Source organism: Columba livia, chromosome 26, assembly GCF_036013475.1.
Source record: "Columba livia isolate bColLiv1 breed racing homer chromosome 26, bColLiv1.pat.W.v2, whole genome shotgun sequence".
Taxonomy (NCBI): domain Eukaryota; kingdom Metazoa; phylum Chordata; class Aves; order Columbiformes; family Columbidae; genus Columba; species Columba livia.
The window spans coordinates 1566256-1574145 of record NC_088627.1 but is presented as its reverse complement, the minus strand read 5'-3'; positions in this window follow the sequence as shown (position 1 = coordinate 1574145).

Here is a 7890-nt window from a genome sequence, read left to right as displayed (position 1 = left end):
AGTGGGGGACAGACGCCCTGCCTGTTTTCCAGGCGAGCAGCATAGAGATGCTCAGTAAATCAGGACAAGCCAGGAATTTCAGCCCCCTCCTTATAACTCAGACTGTGCAAGGGCTAAAAGCACCTCAAGCCCCATAAATCTTGGAGCAAGAGATGGGGTTTGTGTCAGCCTGGAGCTCTGGGATGGGGATGGACCCGCGGGGTGGTCGGTGTGCGGGAGCCCCGGTGCTGCGGGGAGCCGGTCTCGCTGCCGGGTCGCTCCTTCATCCCACGCCGTCTCGGCGGGTGAGTTATGGGACTTTTCCTCTGCTGAGCAGGCACAAATCATCGGGGCCTGTCAGGGCTCAGGATGAAGTGGGCTGGCTGGAGAGTCCACACTAGTCCTTTAACAAGATTGATGCTTTGCCGCTTCCCAGGTCTGAGTTCAAGAATCTATATTTTATTCCTTCCCTTCTTTCCCTTCTCCCTGCCCCGTTCGGCGCTGCAGAAACCTGCTCTTATAATTCCTGGTCAGGTTTGCGTGTGTGAGGTGGTAATGTGTCTCCCTGGGAAGAAAAAAGAATGTTTCTAGGAAAGATTTATGAGGAATGAATTATTTAACCTCACATTCCTGGCTACCCCCCCTGCTCACACACTCCAGGACTGGAGAACTTAGTCTAAGGAAGCCCAGGGCCAATGTCCGACCAGTGCTGTTGGCACGTGGAGTGGGGCTCACTGGGCACCCAGACTGGGAGAGGCCAAAGCTGATGCTGGGTCTGCAAGTGGCAGATGCCCCCACTTCTCCCGGCTGTAGACAGCTCTGCCCGTCCTCTAGAGCACTGCGGAGGCAGCGGTGCCACTGAGAGCAGGGAGAAAACCAGAGGTGAACAGCTGGTAGAACATCTGGATGGCCTTCTGCCATGGCAAGGCATCTGTGCCCCAGGATGCTGTGTTGAATGACCCATCTCTTGGACAAAGCTCCCCCCAAAAAAATCCATCAACCTTGGAGCTTCTCTCTGTGTCTCTGACTTCATGGGAACCAGGCAAACTCAGCCTGAGCCCCCTGAAGCGATGGGGCAGCATGGGGAGGGGTGTGATGGGCAGAGGGCACAGGCAGGGCTGGTGTGTCACACAGTGTGGTCACTGGGACATGACAGGTCCAGGAACACGAATCAGCTCAGCCCAGGGTTTTTGCAGACCCAGGGCAAACTGAAAGGGACAAAATACGGTTGCAAGATAGTTTTCCTTTGGAAATGATGATTTCTGCAGGAAGTGTCTGCCTGTAGCGAATTTCCAGAAAGAGAAAAAAAAAACACACACAAAAAAACCGGTTTGTGCGAATTGAAAACAAAAACCTGCCAGACGTTCCCTGCTCCTCACTCGCCCGCCCCCTCGAAGAAATATTGGCAGGAGACGGGGAAGGGAAGGGAAGCCAGAAAACTTTTGAAGAAAAATATTAATGAAAACCAAACCCTTTCTGCCTCTTTTTTAATTTTCAAAGGGGAGATAAAGGGCTCCCCGCACTGCCCTTCAGACTTGTTGTTGACCCTGGAGGGATGACTTGAGTGATGCTAGTCCAGCCCTGCTGCTGCTTGTCAAAGAGCCAGCCCAGAGCCCCTGGACCTGGGCATGTGTTGCTCTGCTGACCCCTCTCCATGGGTCTGGGGTCCTGGAGCAGCTTCTGATCCCCGGGAAGCATTTGGGAATGGTTCCTGTCAGGGGAACTGGGTGATGTCACAGACAGGAGAGGAGCCCTAGCAGGATGGGGAGCTGGGCAGAGATACTTGCTGTGTATTGGGTTTCACTGGTGTCTCCTGGGAGGATAAGGCGCAGTGTGGGAGCCCTCGCTTGGAGTGGAGAGCACCGGGCAGTGACACAGTAGGACTCTGCAGGCAGGTGGGATATACTGGGGTCAATGGGATGCGGCAGTTTTCCAAGAGACAGCAGGATGAGCAGGCAGCGCTGTGTGGCAGCTCCCTGGCGACAGCAGGACTGTCACGAAATGGCATCTCCTCTTGAGGAAAGGGCAAGGCCGGCAGCTGCAGCCTGACCCTTCTCAGCTCACGAAGGTTTGATCAGGGAGGTGGTGCCCTCCCGGCTGGCTGTGCAAGGGCAGGGTCAGGCCCTCTCGCCTGAAGATGTAGAGTTGCATCATGCAGCTCTACCTGGAGGATACCACCCTCCATCCTCCCACAGATATTTTCCACCCCTCCAGAGAAGCCCAAATGCTCAATGGAACCTTAACCCAGCAAGCAAAATGCCTGAGAAAACTGGGAGTAAGAGGGGTAGTAACCATGTCTGGGACAGGAGGAACGCAGGGTAATTCTAGGTCTGCTGGAAGGGCAGCTCTGCCATGGGGAAGCAGCACAGACAGGCGCTGCCATGGTGAACAGAACCCATTTGCCTTTACATGCCACGAGTTCATTACACCTCCCTCACCCTTTCTGCTCTTCAAACCCCACCATCCTGGCTGGGAGCGAACCTGCAGGCACTGACGCTGCCCCAGGACAGGGACCTGACCCCGTCACCCGCTGACCACACACTGATCATGGCAAGGCAGGGCTTTTCTAACGCCAGAAAACCCCCGCAAATGCAGTTTTGTGGTAACCGGCCACACAGCTTCAGTCTGCAGAGATCTCTGAGCGTGCACAAAAAGCGTTACAAGGCACCCAAGAAGAATTACACTTTACAACGTGCATACATGCGCTATATGCACACAGTCATGCTTACGTCTTGTGCATCCAAAACAATGCTCAAAGACACCCGCAATAATGCCTCCAGCTTTCAGTTAAAACTAATTTTAACCAGCAAACACCTGCCAAATTGATTTTACTGGTTTGACACCGGTAAATCACTTGAAATTTCAAGCCTCCACAAAATTTGCATTCTGCTATTTTCACGTCTCTCGGAAATTCTCGACTTTGGCTGGTTCTACTGTGGAACTTTTTTAGAAAGCAGCACAGGGGCCAGGAGGCAAAGAGCAGAAAAACGGCAACATGAACAACTGCAGGGAAACACTGAATGGTTTGCGCTGTATTTTTGGGTCTGATCTCTAGGTCTGGCTTATCTTGAGTTTGATGGACTTTTCTATAGGTGAACAAATCCTTCAGCTGATGGAATCTGGCTTGTGGATGGGGTTTCTTGTGGTTATCTCCCAAAACAAATTACACTGTTGTACGTCTGAGTGGCTCAGCGGGGCAGTTTTGCTGAACTCTTGTCTGTAATGAGCTTGGAGCCTGCACTTCATGTATTGTGTTTTGCTCAAGAGAAGGATGGAATCAGGTGGAATTCACAAGTGATCATGATGGCCCTGACTGATAAAATCATCTCACAATGGCCCTTTCTGTGGAAGTGGTTACAGAGGTGGTGTATCCCTTGGATTTTGGTGTATCTCTGCATAGCTGGATGAGCCGGGCCCAAAGAATAGACATAAAACCAGGTTTTATTCTTTCTGACCATGATGTGTTAAGTAGCTAATGGTGCTTCTGTGGAGAGCTGTTCTGTTGCTTTTGTATAACAAGGACATAAGACATGAAAAATCAAAGCGTCTTTAAGATGTTCCTGGAAACAACAATGCAGCTAGAAGAGGATTTTTATCTTTGAGCTTTTTAATGGGATGGATATCTTATACTTCAGTATCCCAGCTGTTGTGTGGCTGAATGTGTCCTGCAGTTTCTTTCTTTTCTAAGTGGGCTGCTTGTGGCGACGGGTCAGAGCGATGTAGCCTTTGCTGTATGTACTACATGGCCTGATTCCCCTCTTACTTGGAGCCACGCAGAAAAGGAAGAACAAAGGTGATGTATACGGGATGAGGCTGATTTAAACCAGAAAATAATATCCTTATTCTGATCCCAGAGCTGCCCAGCACCTCGTCTTCCCAGTGCTTGCAAGCGAAGTGGGGCTGTGTCCATAGAGCATCATGGAAAAGATACCCAAATGTACAGAAACAGCTGGATACCATGGTGGGGTGAAATGGGCAATTTAAAACAAAAGAGGGAAGGAGGAACCATAAGAAAACTGAAGAACTGCAGACACCTGCTGTGTGAAAAGATCTGAAGAGAAGTCTGAACAGGGATTGACATCCTTAGAACCAGGGTAAGAAACCCAGGGCAGAAGGAGGAGACAGGTAGAGCAGAAAATGGAGCAGAGACCTTGGTTTGGTGCACCAGAGCTCAGGGGGGAGAAACAGAAGGTTGGCCATGAAAAAGAAAATAGCGTCTAGTCCTAAAAGAAGACAGAAGAGAGATAATAGTGTCAATCAAGAAACAGAGGTTGAAATGACGGGGGACATGCAGAGAAGACAGAGCAGATGCAGAGGTGGGGACTCTCCAGCAGGGACGAGCAGTGGATGGGTTTCCCGTGTCTAGGCCAAGGTGGGGAAGATGAAATAAAATGCAACATGGGTTCTCTGAAGGTAGTTTGTCAGTGACTAAGCAGGCCGTGGCTCTTCTGCACAAAGGCAGCGCGTTGCATTGCGATTTAAACCACTATCGGATAAAGCACCCATGGGAAATTATTAGCTAACCTAGAGAAGATGGGATCACAGAATGAAAGTGGATAAAGAACTTGCAAAGGATGAGTCTACAGTGGATAATAATAAAAGCAGGTTATCAGGGGGAAGAAGGATAAGCAGCGGTGCTCCCTGTGGATGGGACTGTCTCAGTGAGTACTTCCTTTCTTGGCCTTGGTTGCACCCTGCCTGGAATACACATGGAGCAGGAGGGTGACCATGTCTCTAGGAGCTGGGCAACCAAGAAAGGAAGAGCAGAGAGCAGCAAGGACCGGGAGAGCATCTCCCTTGCCAACAGCTGACGTCAGGCAGGCCCTCCAGCCAGCAAAAGGACGGCACCTCCTCGGCTGAGAGCTCAGATAAGACCGGGCAGAAACAGTTCAAGTATTTCTGTCCTGATGCCAGGAACACGAGCAATAAAATGGAAGAATTAGAAGGCCTCATCCAGGAGGAATGAGTAATCCTGGGAAGCGTGGATATGGGAGAACTTATCTTCCAGGGTACAGAGAGGAGAACAAGTGCCTCAGATATCCTTGATCACAGTCAGATTGGTCTACCAGTCAGAAACAGGAGAGAAGAGTTTAGAGTTTGTTTAGCTAAGAAGTGAATAAAGAGAATTTTGTCCTGACAATATCCCCAGATTGACCTGCCATGACCCAGTTTGGTGTCTCTCAAACAGGCTGGGGTGGACATGACATGAGCTGGTTGTTACCCAAGGTCTGGATGTTGGCCCGCAGACACTGAGAAGTGAAGCAAATCAGATAACGGGGCTGCCTGGCCAGGGGAGCTCCGAGGGTGAGTACGGGCAGACAGTCAGCTCTGCCTGGAGCCCACGGCCCCACGAGGGGAAGGGGCTGGAGGGGATGGCTCCAGGTCCCCCCATGGACGTTCCCTGAGCCCAGCACAGCCAGAGAGCGGGCAGAAAACTGGCTGGGAGGAGAGGGAAACTGAGGCAAGGAAAGGTGGGACACAAGTGGGAAGGGTCGATGTAAGGAAAACCTAGAAGCAGGAGACCTGTGGTTTCTGTAGGCAAGAGAGAAACTCATGCAGGGGGCTGCCCGCGTGAATCCAGGGGTGTTTGCTTCTGCTGTGTAATGAGGTTGCCAAGACTGGAAGTGAGAACTGGCCTGCTTGATGCTGGTGCACTGGTGGCTCTTGTCTGGTGACAGTAACTTGAAGGTTCAGGGTTAAGATGGGACGGTCCCTGGGCTTTGCTTTCCTCTTGGCCGTGAGAGTTTCGCCCTTGCTGATGCTGGGACATCTCTGCTCTGGGGGATGCTGCAGCCACCAGACTTTCTGTAGGTATCGGAGATGAGCTCGAGAAGGTGTTGGAAGGGAGGAAAGGAGTATCCTGGCCCTAACCTCTATTCTCCAGTAGCTTGCCAAGGTTGTGAACTGGACTCAGTGGCTCACCCCAGCTCCTTTGGGCAGTGTAACAAGGCCAGTCGCCCTGCATCATGGAGACTGTGCCACTGTGTTGAGTCAATGGCTGCAGAAGACCTGGCTTGCTGGCATGTTTGCTGGCACGTTTCCCAGCATGTTTCATGGCATGTTTCCCGGCAGCAGTGCCCTGGCCCCTCTGCCCGGAGCAGGGCCAGCTCAGCAGCACCTGCGGCAGCCCTGGAAGGGCTGGGGAGCAAAGCGTCGCATAGGCTGCTTGTTCAAAACCATTAGCATTTGGCACCCTACTTCTAGGCAAATGAGCCAGTTAACCTGGTCGACTGAACATGTGGGCACAACCACGGGCAGCCAGCGGAGCATTTACCCTCCTTGTCCAACATGTGAGGCTCCTGCTAGGACAGCCCTCATGTGACAGCATCACAGGGCTGACTCAGATGGAGTGTGTCATTGCGCCAGCCCCCGGCTCCCCGTGTGTGCGGAGATGCTCGTGCCTGGCTCCATGTCTTGCTCTGAGAACCACTCTGCTTTCCCCTTCCAGCACGATTTGGGGTTGCTTCAGTCCCTTCTCCAGAGTGCCTGGGGGAAGGCTGGGCTCGTGCTGCGCCCAATGAAGCCTTTCATCACTCGCTTCCTCCTCTTCACCTCCTCATCCGCTGCTGCTGGGCAGCACCTCTGCATCTAGGTCAGGCGGAAGACTTTGCTTCACCTCCCGACTTCCACCACACCTTAGGTGCGTGGGCAATTACCCAGTAACTCTGCACACGCCCTGTCAGCTCTAATTACCTGGCAGAGGCAGCGCAAGAACAGAGCAGCAAACTGTGTCACCTTGCAGCTGCCCTTTGCCGCGGGAGGCTGGCGTGGGTGACGCAGTGGGCATTGCTGACTCAGCACCCCTCACCTGGCTTCGTCTGTGTTTGGGGACCGCAGCACCAGCCCTCAGTCCTGCAGGATCACTGCACCACCAGCGGCAGATTTGACGGACCCAACATGGACCAGCTCATCAGCAACAAAAGGTCCATGGCTCCAAATGTTCCCTTTAGCAATAGCAGAGCAACTCCGGGACCTCCGTGTCTTTTATTATGGTAAATGTGGATTCTCTGCAGATCACTGGCTCGCTGTCCAGAGCTGGGCCGGTCCTGCCAGAGCTGCACCTCTCCCTTCTTTCCCCGGAGCATCTCCAGAGATCAACAGCTGATGATATTGTGCGTGTTCCTGCACGAGGCAAAACTGCACCACAAACAAATATATCTCCCCCAAAACCAGCACAAACCTTCTCTTCAAACCAATCTTCTCTGCAGTCATTCCCAGAACATCACAAACCTCTAAGTTTGCTCAGCTCGCTGCACCCCAGCATCTCCACCGGCTTTCTGGGGGCCAGGATGGAGCCGACTCATCCACCGAGTGGGTCTTGTCCTAACGCCAGACCCTCATATTGCTGTTCAGCGCCTGGGCTCTTGTGGATATTGGGAAAGGGTTGGAGTGGAGATGATAGCCTGAGAGAATCCCAGCCAAAACAGTGCAGTTTTTTTGTTGCGGATGGCTGGTAAATGAGCCCCAAATGCCATTTTGGTCGGACTGAAGCTGAGTGTGAGGGCTGCGTTCAGCGCAGAACTGCAGGAAAAAAGGGACAGCTAAAACATTTTCTTTCTGCATTTTATAAATGAAACTTATTTTATTGTAAAAACCTCCCAAAAGAAGGAATAAAAGGGGAAAAAAAAAAAAAGGGAGAAATGGAAAGGCTTGTAAAACATTTCATTTCCTGTAGAACGAATGCTTTGGCATGACCCAAATTCACTCTTCTGATTTCCATTTCTTGCGAGTTAAAATGCTTCTCTTTTGATTTGCCTCAGCCTCTATCTCCCCACTTCAGGTTCTCTACTGGAAACTGGACTGAGAAATCCCCCATGTCCCTGCCCCAATAATGTCCCCGTTGCTTCACCCCAAGAAAATCCTTCTTGGGGGGGTCCCAGGAAATCTGATGGGGAATCTCTGTACCCAGAC